The 12,861-nt window shown below is 43.0% G+C and overlaps 1 protein-coding gene across 6 annotated transcripts in view; it reads left to right on the plus strand.

Annotated features, from left to right (window-relative positions):
* shisa6 (shisa family member 6) overlaps positions 1-12,861 on the plus strand; it is an 80,372-nt gene that overhangs the window by 18,758 nt on the left and 48,753 nt on the right. The window lies entirely within an intron of this gene.

Here is a 12,861-nt window from a genome sequence, read left to right on the forward strand (position 1 = left end):
AATCTGGTTGTGACGTCGTCGTCTCTCCAGCTGGATGATGCCTCATATCGGTTCAGTCCAAAAGACGAGTCAGATGCAGCTTCCTAAAAAACACCTTATCTGGTTTTATCTGAAACGGATAAAAATATCAGATTTATCTCACTTCATGAACATTTATACACGAACACTCTTCTCTTTTACATGACAGCATAATAGGTTAACAGGGAAGAGGAGGATTACATTCATGCCAAAAAAGGCAAATATTTTCTAAAAAAGTCAAATTTTGGTATTAATATAAGAAATTTTGTTGAACTTAGAAAATTTTATATTAATCTCAAAACATCTGAGTGTTTTTAGAAAATGATGTTCAATTTGTGCTAAAAGGAGTTAGCCTATTAGTGAAGCTATTCAAGCCTGAATTAGCATCTGAATGCTAAACATGTAGCAGCTAACGCTAATGTTAGCATTCACATTTCTAAAGTAGCTCCATGAAAGATCAGGGCTTCCTGAAACTCTCTACTCCATCAGATGGTTGATCAGATTAAATATCTCTGTTGTTGAGCTCAGAAGTCCATCTATGGATTCATTTAGCAGCAAAAAGTCTTTTTGGATTGAAAATGTTATTTATGATGTAAAATGTGATTCCTGCAATTAACTCAATTAAAATGTTTAAGTCTCACCACAACTAAAACAGATTTTATGTGAATTTAAATGTGAAGAAATGAGACACATTTTTGATGCACACATATTTTATATAGTTTTTTACATTTTGGAATGAAGGTGGAATAAATCGGTTTTCAGATGCATCAGGCGTTTTATTTTTAGTGACGCCACAATATGTAAATAATATTAATATGGACAACTTCTCTGCAATGTCATCAGCTCAAGCATGTAGCATCCTGAGGTGAGTGAAGATTTAGCATCATTACCAAACCAAAAACAAAGTAGCACCTCAGTCAGTTTCGTTGAACATTTTTGACCAAAAATGTTTTTTCTGCTCATATTTTACAAAGAAAACGCTCCTGATGGCAAAAACAGAATAAACTCCTCACAGTGAGACTCGCTGTCAGCCGCCTGACAGCGGAAACGCCTCCAGGTGAAGAGAAAGTCACTTTCTACTTCAGATACTTTTACAGTTTTTACACCAACCAGCATTTTTTCTAATGCGTTGCTATCAGATTGTCTGAAAAGCCCAAAGAAAATCACCATGAAGGACAAGCTGGTCATTTTACAGCAAGATAAAGAAACGGCCTTCAGCAGGACATCTGGGCTCAGAAACATGGAGTCAGAAACAAACACAGGTTGTCACCAAATCTAAAATCATTGGAGAAAAACAAACAAAACAGCTGAAATATAAAATAGTGGCATAAAATTAGTTAAAAACCAACCCAGAAAGTCTGAAAAATGACCAGATGAAAAATTACAAAACTTCTTCAATAACATTCACTAAACCCAAAAAGAGAAATGAGTTGTGATATGTGTGGAAAAAAGGAGCAAAATTATGAAAATCTGCAGTTCCACAGAACTGGACACCTGGAATAATGAAACATTTCCAACCCAGATCCGGTCTGGACAGAACCAGCAGCAAACGGCTCGTTCCCCAAGCAGGAAAACATTTTTATGCTTCTGAACAGCTGCAGGTTTACAGCAGGACGGCTGTGGAAGTATCCTTTTAAAACCTTTCATAACTGAACAGAATCCATGTTCAAATCCAGTTTCTGCTGTTTGGTGAAACAACCTTCAAACGACCTCCAGTCAGCAGCCGTGACCTTCCACGTGACCCGCCTGCTGTGTGTCTGTGTAAACTGTTAGTTGCTGCAGTTTTCAGGCCCATTAGCATCTGATTGGCTGTTATCAGGTCATTTTAAGTCAGCGCAGTTTTTGCCAAAGTGGCAATTTCCGCCTCGTTCTCCATGACGCTGCTCCGGGGAGACGGCCCGCCGCTCGGCGCACAAACCTGCTGCCGCCAAACGCACAATGTGAGCTGATTTGTCTCCTCATCGCCGCTGTCCGCTAAATGGCGGCTAATGAACCCGATTAGGCCGGTTACATGAAACTCACACACTGAGAATCCCACAAATCGTCCAATCACACGGGCCGGCCTGATAATTGAAATTCATTCATGGCATCCTGACACACACAGAGACGGGCTCTTAACTCTGCCTCATCCAGCCGCGCCTCATGCATTATGCAGAGCCTGTTTGTAGAAATCTCATCTGAAGAGTTCACTGTAAGGAAGGTCGGATCCTGTTATCTCCCCGTATTAAACCTCCTCAGCTCATGCAGTCCATTTCCAACCAGGCACTCATTTAGCCGCCTGCAAATACGTCGCTTTGTATTTTCAAACGTATACGACCACGATTAGAAGCTCCTGAGAAAACCTTTAACCTTCATCAACTTTTATCTTCCAGTTTTACTCCACATTTGAAGCTTCACTGATTTGGATCCGGCTCGTTTAAGCTGCTTCCAATCAGGATGTAATCCTTAAAACAAACAGCCTGATGAATGCGCACAGTTGAAAGAGAAATGAACAGAAAAGGTGGAGCATGGCAAATTTGTTTACCGACCACGACTGTTTCAGAAAAGCTTCACAGAACAAACGCTGAGGGTAAACATGAGTGTGAAGAATTACGCAATCTTCAGATGTGCAAGTGCTAAAATTGCTTTCCATGGAGCTGTAGATGAGTGTTATCGTCACTTATCTCCCACAAAAGTTCCTCTGAATGAAATCCTCCAGAGCGTCCATGACTGGACAGGAAGACTCAGCGGTAGTGAAAGTATGTTTTTATTTGAACCAAGTTACATTTTCCTTGTTGCAACAGGAAACTTCAATGTAATTCTCTTTTATTAAACTGAAATCTGAAAATAAAGCCATGCACTGATTAATGTTCAGCCACTTTTAATCTAAAATATTAGTTTAGAGTCAAATTGTTTAATCTGATCCAGGTGATCTATGAAGGAGAGCAAATGAATCATGAAAACTTTATCTACTGATAAAAACTTCACCCACTGGTTGGTTATTTTATGTAATTAAAGTTCATATTTCTCTCATCTTTCTGTCTGTTTCCTCAGAGTTCAGTCTGCAGCAGCGCACAGCGCTGCAACATGCCAATATGGAAAACCTTGACAAATAATTTTGTCTCAGTCATTTTCTACCAGCAGGAGGTCATCCACATCGTTACTGAAAACTGAGAACATGTGGCTGAACCTGGCAGTCAGGATGGAAACATGATGGTATCTTTACTGAAACAAGTTTCTGTCATTAAAACTTTCACCAACAGGCCACTGAGCTTCACCAAGAATAAGGACGATGTGTGAACCTGGACGGCGTTTCTCTAAACGCTGCAGCACAAAGCAAACGTCTGTCAGCAGACTTTGATTAATGTAATTAAAGATGGCCGACTCTGCAGAGGAGACGTAAGCTTGTGAAGAACAGACTGGATTTTCTGGAGGTCGGGTGATGTGAAAGCTGAGAATCCACAGGGGAAACTGGGAGAACATGAATAGTTTTAGGCATATTAATAGATTGACACAGAAGATATAATTCAGAGGAGAAGTTCTGCAGTAAAAGGCTGAACCACAAAAGGAGTTAAACAAGAAGCTAAGTGGCTGTTAAAGGCTAAACTATCATCTTCAGCACCTTTATTGAAAGAATAATGGAGTGTTTTAATTATAAAGTATTTTTATCCCATGTGCTAATGAACCGTAGGCCGAGTTTAATGCGCATTAGTTCACCTGCTCAGCCGCAGCTCAGAAAGCCGAGTCATGAATGAGTCAAGCTCCTCTGTCACATCCTGAGCCATGAGGCCGCGGGCGCCGCCGCCGCCGTGAAATCAGGTTAGCAGCGCAACAAAGACGAGGAACGGCCGGCAGAGACACGAGGAGGCTCGATGAAACGGACCGGATCCGCTTCAGTACCGCTCGGCCTGTCAATACTGATCATACAAACATGTCGGTACTCTGAGCTTTGGAGGGTACTGACGGGTCAGAACCGGACATGGAAACGCCTCGGTCAGCACAGCTGTAGAGGGATCGGATCCAAACCAGAACAATTCCAGAATATAATAAATAATGAGAGCTAGCAGCCAGGATGCTAACAGGAGCTGGACTAGATTTGAGACTTGAAGATTTTAACGCCGTTGCCTTTATGAACATCTACAAGAGACTTTGAAATCTTCACATTAAAAGCATGTGTTTGTGATTTATGGATAAAGTTGATATCAGGTGAGGAAGTCAGAGAAAATTCAAACTTCAGGCTGGGAATCAAACCCAAGACCTTCTCCCTGCAGGACGACACCGGTGACCTAAACAAAGTCAGTTTATCCTGGTTCATGTTGAGATGACATAACGTCTCCATCAGCAGATCTGTTTGTGAAAATGATGCTGCTGAGTCTTAGATTTCACTTCTTTGGTGCTAATTAACATCTTTCAATCAGATAATTCAAATATGTAGGAGATTATCTCAGACCTGAACCTGTTTTTGTCTGAAAATGAATTTGTTACAAAACTCTGAACTCAACTAGACAGAAAGTCTGCCTCTTGTTGCCGGATGGAAACGATATTTTAATCAATCCTGCCGTTGCCACGGGAGACGATGAGTCACGTCTGAGTTGTTCTGCTCACCTGACGGGAAATCAATCCTTCAGGTTCAGCCGGTTTGGGCTGAACAGTCCTCAGTCTGAAACCACCCAAAAACAGATCCCGACAAAAACAGATCCTGACAAAAAACAGATCCCGACAAAAACAGATCCTGACAAAAAACAGATCCCGACAAAAACAGATCCTGACAAAAAACAGATCCAGACAAAAACAGATCCCGACAAACAACAGATCCCGACAAAAAACAGATCCCGACAAAAAACAGATCCCGACAAAAAACAGATCCTGACAAAAACAGATATTTGTGTCGGGTTTTTGTCAGATGGTCGTTTCCACGTTTTGTCTCGGCGCCTGGTTGGTCTAGCTGGACGCAGTGCCTCCATGTCCAGGTGATGGACAGGTCGGAGCTCCGGAGACGCTCACAGCTCGGCATGTTGTTGATCCTAAACCTGCAGGCAGCTGGAGTTGGATTCATTTTAGTGTATCAGAGTAAAGGGGTTGGATAGAAAAGCAAACCAAATTCCTCAGTTCAGTATTTTTCTGTGGAACACGAGTCCAGATTATTTTCGGATTATTTCTAAAAGCATATCTAAAATATTTAAAAGAAATGAAATGATATGTTTGGTGATCGGTTGGTTTTTGGAAAGCAGCCAATCCAGGAGCAGCATTCATGTTTCCTCACTGCTGATTGGCTGAACCTCACATGAGGAAGACTGTGCATGACGAGATGGTTTCCACTGTGTGTTAATGCATATTAATATTTATCTGCAGTTTGGATTATTGAAGCAGGAACTGTCAGAGGAGCTTTTAGATATTCACAGATTTCAGTGAAGCTTATCGTAACAAAATATGAAAACATTTGAGTGGATTAAATTGTTTTTAAATGATATAGAAGAAAATTGTTTCTTTAAGAAGATGTGGACATTTTAAACATAATCAAAATACTGACAAAAAAACAAAACAAAAAGGCTTGTCTTGGTAAAACCTTATCATTTATTTTAATTGAAATTAAACTAAACCAAAGATCATTTCTGGTCTGACAAACTGAATTGATGAGTTTTTCCTCTGAGCCCAAAGATCAACAATAAGATCTGATTCCAGTAAAATCCAGAACAAAAAGCCTCATCAGAATAAACAAATCTGCATCATTTTGCGGCGCTGATTTTGTGCTGCACTCCTCTCTCCTCCCAGCATGTCTGCTCCTCAAGCGTCAGATTGCGAGTTTTCACTGCAGGAACAAATGGATGATAATTGTATGCAAAATGGCTTCAGAGATCACAACTGCAACTTGACGGCGCAGGTGGGGTCTCCTCTAAACGCTTCATTAGTCAGCGCCGCGGCGTGTTTACCGGGACGGGGCCGCCCCCTCGCTTCCTGCCGCTCTGGGCGGAGCAGCGGCCGCCGGGTCCGACACTCTGACCGTCGGTCACTGGATCTTCCTGGGGAGGAACTACAGAGGAGAAGTAAAGCAGCTGGTGGAGGGCAGGAAGCTGCGACACGACGCCTGTGGTGGCTCTGAGGTCGGATCCGTCCTGGAGAAGCAGAAAGACATTAAAGATGTGAAAACAGAAGTCAGACCTGCAGCAGCCTGGCCAACACATTTCTACTCGCTCATTAGAGGCGCCGCCATCAGGAATGCAGCATGCGGCGCCAGACATGCTGCAGGAAGCTGAGCGTCTCCTGCTTCTGCTTCTTCCAGCGATTCTGTGACACTGAGCTGAGCTTCGTTTCAGTGATGCAGAAAGTTTTCACACCCAGCCGGACGCGGTCAGGACGCGGTCAGGCTCCAGCAGCCTGAGCGGGATCAGCGGTTCGGAGGTTTGGACAGACAGCAGGAGTCTGGAGGTCGGACCTGCGTTCCGGCCGAACCGGCTGTGAGGCTCCGCCACGCAGAATGAAACCAGGTCACCCTGAACAGCCCGACTCCCAGGAAGGCATCAGCTGGAGCTTTTGCCACCAAACACTTGGTTTTGTCTGCAACTTCACAAAATGTTTGACTTTCACAGTTTCCATTGGTTTAAACTCCACATAAAATGTCTTTTTAGACAAATAATACCAAGTGAATACAACATAACATTTAGCTAATGGAGCCGAACTATATGAAACGTATTTCACTGTGGACATTCTCAGGACATCGACTTTTCAGTAACCTTGGGATAACTCGGCGGTCATCCCCTACTCCAGCATCATTCTACCAAACAGACTGGAGCAGCAAAAACAAAGGAGGTGGATCAGCAGCTGGTGAGTCATCAGGACATGGAGCTGATGGCTGTTAGTCACCCAGCAACAGACTTCAGTCAGAGGCCTTTTCATGTTCATTCTAAGACTGCTACTGGAGGCCCTTCTGGCCCACAGCATCACCATTCACAACCGCTCTCCAAAGATGCCTGGATAATCGAGTTATGACTCTTAATATCACTGAATATTTATCCCTTTTCTGTGATAGTGTATTTTGGAACTGAATAAAACCTGGTAATGATCAGATCAATTTGCTCATTTTGATTCAGATACATAAAATCCCAGAAGAGAAAGAAGTTGAAAGGTTAGCATTAGCTCTAGTGCAGCAGGTTTTAAAAATGATTACATTTGTCTTCAGCAGTGAAGCAAACAGAAAATGAAACAGCTTCTCATCTCATCTCATCTTTATGCTGAAGAGGAAACGACGATACACAGAAATGTTCCATCAAGCTGCTGAGGATGTTTCAGTTTTTGTGATGAAATGTTTATTTCGTTGACCTGAGCTCGACTCGGATCGGATCCCGTCGGTCTGAGATTACATCTGCAGAGTGAGAATTAGCTCCTTAACGGCTCCGCTTCCCGATAAACTCCTGCGTTTCAGCGGAAGGAGCTGCAAAGAGTCGCAGTAATGATACACGCATCCGTCTCGTCTCATCACCAGTTTTAATATGCTGCAGAGCCGGGGCCCCATCAGGGCCCCATCAGATCACATGTGGCCCCCAGCTACTGTAGAGGAGGAGTGTTTGCTCCCGTTCCTCCCATCCAGACAACAGGCCGCTGAAATGACTGCTGGTGCTGCCAACTGTGAAATGAATTGAACTTGTGATCCGGCGGGTGGAAGCAGCATCCGGCCGCGAGGCGATGCGATCATCCATGCTCACATTTGGCCGTGACAGAAGAACAACGGAGCCCGGAGGCGCTGGCCGGATCCGCGGTCAGTTTTCTCGACAAGACGTCTCCGGACGCGGCTGAGCTTCGCCTGACTCCTGTGACTTTGCGGCTGATCGTGTGAGACGTGCCGCCGGCTGCTGGCTCCTGTTAGAGGCATTATTCTGGAGAGCAAGTGGATCTGTTCACAGATCCAAGATGTCAGGCTGATGGTAATCCTTCCTCATGGAGGCCGGGTTTCCAGGCCACAGCCCGGGAAGAGCGGCCAGTTTACACAAATAATCCTGCTTCTTTGTGCCGATGGCTGATGTTTATTAATAAGTCATTGTGACGACGTTACCAGAGACGGAGAGTCAGCCGAGCTTCATCACAGGGAAAACTAAAGCAAACGTCACAAAGTTTCAGTTTTAAACCTGCAGCTTCTTCCACCTGCTGACAGTTTATTTGTTAGAGACGTTTGAGCAGGTCAGAAGGTTCCAAAGCTCTCAGTTAAAAATCAGCAGAGGAACGGTGGCGTCTTGATGAGCTGCAGATGTTGATGCAGATGTTTCTCTGGCTGAAACCGTCGGCTGCTTCTAATCTGTAAGTCGGTTTATTTTGATGCCACATTTAAAACAAGTTGAAACTGTTGATCAGGAGAAACGGGTTTCAGTGACTTTGGATGCAGTGATGATGTTGGCTGTTCAGTCCGACCAACCAGCTGTTGGGTTCACAGTGGACGGATCCAGTGACTTCCAGTCCTGTGGATGAAACATCTTGTTGGTTTCACAGATCAAACATGATGCTGTTGATGAAAAGGAGACAGATTAAACCTTCATCGATTAAACCTGATATCTATGATATGAATAATAAGGAGCTCATTACTGCAGGAGAGGAAAACATTTTATTATTTATTTATCCTCTGGTTGGTCTGAGGAGGAGAAGCCAGGAGTCTGCTGGACGGGTCAGTCACAGAACCACCAGAACCTCCTGAACCTCCTCCAGCCGTTTTTCAGACAGAAAGGTGGCGAAAGGAAACAGCATCTGACCTTTCACCTTTCTGCCTCACGTGTTTTCATTTCTGCTGGTTTTCCTGGCAGCGTTTCTGCAGCGACCTGCCTGTTGTCCCTCGGTCACGGCGGACGGTCCGGTCGGCGGCAGGAAAAGGATTTTCGGTTTGTTTTGTGCTCCCAGCAGCTGAACGTCTCCCAGCAGTTCTGACTCAGTCATTGTGTAATCGTGAACAGACTGAATGTCAAACAGAGGTGTGAAAATCACTGACGGAAAAAAATAGTTCAGTAATTTTCTTAATCATTGGATAGAAAATGATTTAAGCCTCAGTGTTTCTTATCTCTAATGTATTAATATGGATACAATTATTTTCTCTGCACAAATGAAATAAAAAACCTTTAAAAATCCGGATATTTAACATTTTAATTGATTTTCCCATCAGATGTGGATTTCTGAACTCTCCAGATCAACCAATCATGTGACACCATGACAGGGTGGGAATTGATCAGAACTGATCAATTTCATTATCAATGAGGATAATGTCCTTCGTTTAGAAAATAAACTCTTTAAATATGTACCATGTTCAAACCAAATGAAAAGCTTTAATCATAAGAATCCATCTTGATTTGAACATAAAATGCAACATTTTGCACATTAACAGTTTTTGTGTATTTTACATTTTAGCATATTTTCTATTTTAGGAAGAATAAATCAGGACTAAATATCAGTTAACCAGAACATGCTCTTTTATTAACCAGGGGCCACTGATGGTGCTCCATCTGCTGTCAACACAAAGCATGACTCCTCCTCCACCGTGTTTTCAGCAGGATGGTTCATCCACAAACATCTTCACACATTTGTCGTTTTCCGTGTCTGAACGTTTCACGGTGCAAATTTGTTTACAGATTTGCTGGGAGCTGTCTAAAGGTTGTCCTTAAATATTTCCAACCATTCCCTAAAGGTTGCGCGGCGATACTTCCTGGTTTTGCTTTTTCCTTTTCAACTCTGGAACAGATCAGATTTCTTAGGGGAAGATTTGGGTTTGGTTCTGCTCATCATCCTGGATGTTGCTCTGCCCTCTGGACTGTTAGCTGTTAGCATGTCAGGATATTCATGACAGTCAAACAGCAACAGTCTTCAGTCAGAGGCCTCTTTAGGTTTGTTTGAAGACTGACTGCTACTGGAGATCCATAACGACATTTATGACATCATAAATGTCGTCATAAAATTTTCCTTTCAGATAAATATGGTATTTTTGTATTGAACTGAATTGCTGTTGGACGTGTTGTGTGTTTAAATCATTTTTCGAACCAGACCAGAAATATTTAACATCCTGGAGTTGATCGGGTTCATTCTCTGTTTTCTGCTGCAGAAACGTCTGAATGTTTCTGGGAAACATCCTGCTGGTTGGAGGTTCTGCTCTGCCGTTTCTTATTGTGACAGAATTTAAACGTAATCTTGATCTTTGTGAGCGGAGCGGTCGTCCTGTCAGGCTGGACAGATGGTGCTTCCTCTCTGACACCTTCCTCGTTGGCTTCAGAGCCGCTTTTGTTTGAACATGCAGGAGGATCGGAGCTGCAGATGAACGCCAGGCTTCTTCTTAACCTCAATATTCAGGAGGTCATTTGGGTTTTCTAAGGAAAACAGAGAGCTAATGTCTGGTCTTTAGCTGCCAGAGGGAACTTCGCTCTTCTGAAACAAAGTGAAACGATATCAAACACTGAAAGTCATCAGCATTTCTATTGGCTGCAGTTAAAACTTTAAAAGTTTACTGATGTGTCAAGAAAACTGGTATGAGGTTTGAGATCTATCCAGGTACACACAGAAAAAGGTGCATGAAAGCCTGAAGGAAATAAAGCAATCTTGTGTTTTGATTTATAATGATTGAGTGTTTTGATAAGGATTAAGTTGAACATGGATGAATACAATAGGTAAAATGACTGTATGTAAGTAATCACTGAATGATTCACTGAATGATTCTGAAGTGTACGAATCATGATCTGTAATAACATGACAACAATGAAATGATTAAGGTTTGATGATTTATAATAAGTGAAAGAGGTGATTAATGCTTAATGGAAATCAGCACATAGTTTTTAATATTTGACTGTGTTTAAAAGTTAATCAGAGGAAAGCACATAGGTTTTAATGTTAAAAAGAAAAAGGGAAAAAGCAGAAGGGGAACTTGTGAGTTCCTGCTGTCGCAAGCAGTTCTGAACAGATGGCCAGACGCACAGGATGGGTGGGGCAGTATGGTTGGCTAAGATCAACACGCTGAGGAAAGGACGGTACTTTCCATCCCAGCCAGCAGACAGGAGGAGCCGAAACCACGTAAACTAACACTCCCCATACACATATATGGCAGAGAACTGTATATAAGCAGACGGAAAAGGAGAAGTTCTTGTTCTTTGTCTGCGGCACCGAAGTAGAGCTAACAGAAGAAGCAGATCGAGCAGACCACACCCTGGAGCCACGGGGAAAGCTGAAGCTTCGTGCCACCAAAGGGAGACAAGTTCCAATCGTCCAACCCGGGTTCCTGATTCGATCGTCGGTCTCACCTCAACCCAAACATTGCAACAGACTTGGATAAAGGACAAAGGTCCCGGAGGGATAAAAGAGTTGGGTTTTCAAAAGCAATTGAACCCTCTCTACTTTGCTTCCATTCTAAAGAGGATTTTTTCACACAAAGGATAAAGATTCAGACCAAGGTTTTCGGACGATCCTGTTGCCAAAGATCCACCACCAACTGGGTATGAGTTGAACTCGCTTCCTAAAAAGCTATCTCAGAATCTGTGACATAGGTTAGGGAAAGAGACAGGAAGGTATGATTATACATGTTGATCTTATTACACTGCTCTTGACTTGTATACAATTGATTATTGATTTGTATGTCACATATCCCTGCTTAAGCTTGCTTAATAAATTCTTACTCTAAAATTCTAATGAGGTTGGTGGACATTGGAATTAATTGAGTCATTTAATCATTTTTTAGTTCTTTTAATAAAGGTAAAACTAAGGTACATGGTTCTAGTAAAGAGGAGGCTTCATAATTTCCTTTGGCGAGAGTAAAATAATGACCCAGGGACTTACATCCAAGTCACTAAATTTAATCTAGCCGGTTCCAAGAGCAAGTTATATTTTAGAAAGCGAGCTACCGTTAACAGGAGTGGTTATTGGAATTACGCAGCTGTGAGGGCTACTCAGCTGACTGTTTCTTAACTGAAAAGGGTCGTAACTTCTGGATTGGAGGTAGTTAGAGCTAGACGAATCGCTTTCGACACCAGTTTAAATAGATTATCTCTTATAGATCTCTTTTAAGGTAATACCCAGGTCTTAGAGATTTTCCGGACCTGTTAGACAGAGAACTGGTCAGTAGTCAGCCCCGGAGGGTTGTGATGAAGTGGGCGGGGCTAGCTATTGCAGGATAACGGACATGGCGCCCAACGTGGGGCGGAGCCAAGTAGGCGGGCCCTAATAAACCAAGTCAGTAAAAACAGAAGTATGATTCTGAATAGCTCACTTGGATGGTTAACTCTGAGGGAATAGAGTTAACGGTGACTGATAAGGCCGTCAGTCACAACCCTTGCAGTAACTGTATAGCATGCAGGTAAGGGACAGCTTCTACTGAGGATAAGTGATAGTATCCAGACAGTGAAGCCAGTAGCCAACACAGCCTGGACCCATCCCTACTCGAGAGCGCAAAGAGAGGCTTTGGGGAATAGGCAACTCGAAGACAAAGACAACAATGAATGAAGAAGAAAGGGGGGAACTGGATCCCCTGCAAGAGCCAGCAAAGGGACAAGAGGCAAGCAACATCAGCCGGGATGGAGAGAGTCATCAATCCCATCTTTCCCAATCCACATTATCACAATTGCCTGTATCGTTGATATTACTCGGTGATGGATTGGATTCCTGGATTGAGGTAATTAGGAGGGTTTTCTTTGAATCTCACTACACCATCAAAGAGGACATGGCACGGAACTTAATGAAGTACCTGGTGCAGACTCGGATATACTTTTGCACACAGCTTAAACATGGTCACCGACTGGGAGTCGTTAAATGCCCGTTAAAGGTAACCAAGAAATCGGAGATCAGAGAATGGCTGGAATGGTTCGCTGAACTCCTTGAAGGATGGACGATTGGTGAGCTGCGGATGGTCTACAGCCC

This window comes from Xiphophorus couchianus, chromosome 16 (assembly GCF_001444195.1).
Source record: "Xiphophorus couchianus chromosome 16, X_couchianus-1.0, whole genome shotgun sequence".
Classification (NCBI taxonomy): Eukaryota; Metazoa; Chordata; class Actinopteri; order Cyprinodontiformes; family Poeciliidae; genus Xiphophorus; species Xiphophorus couchianus.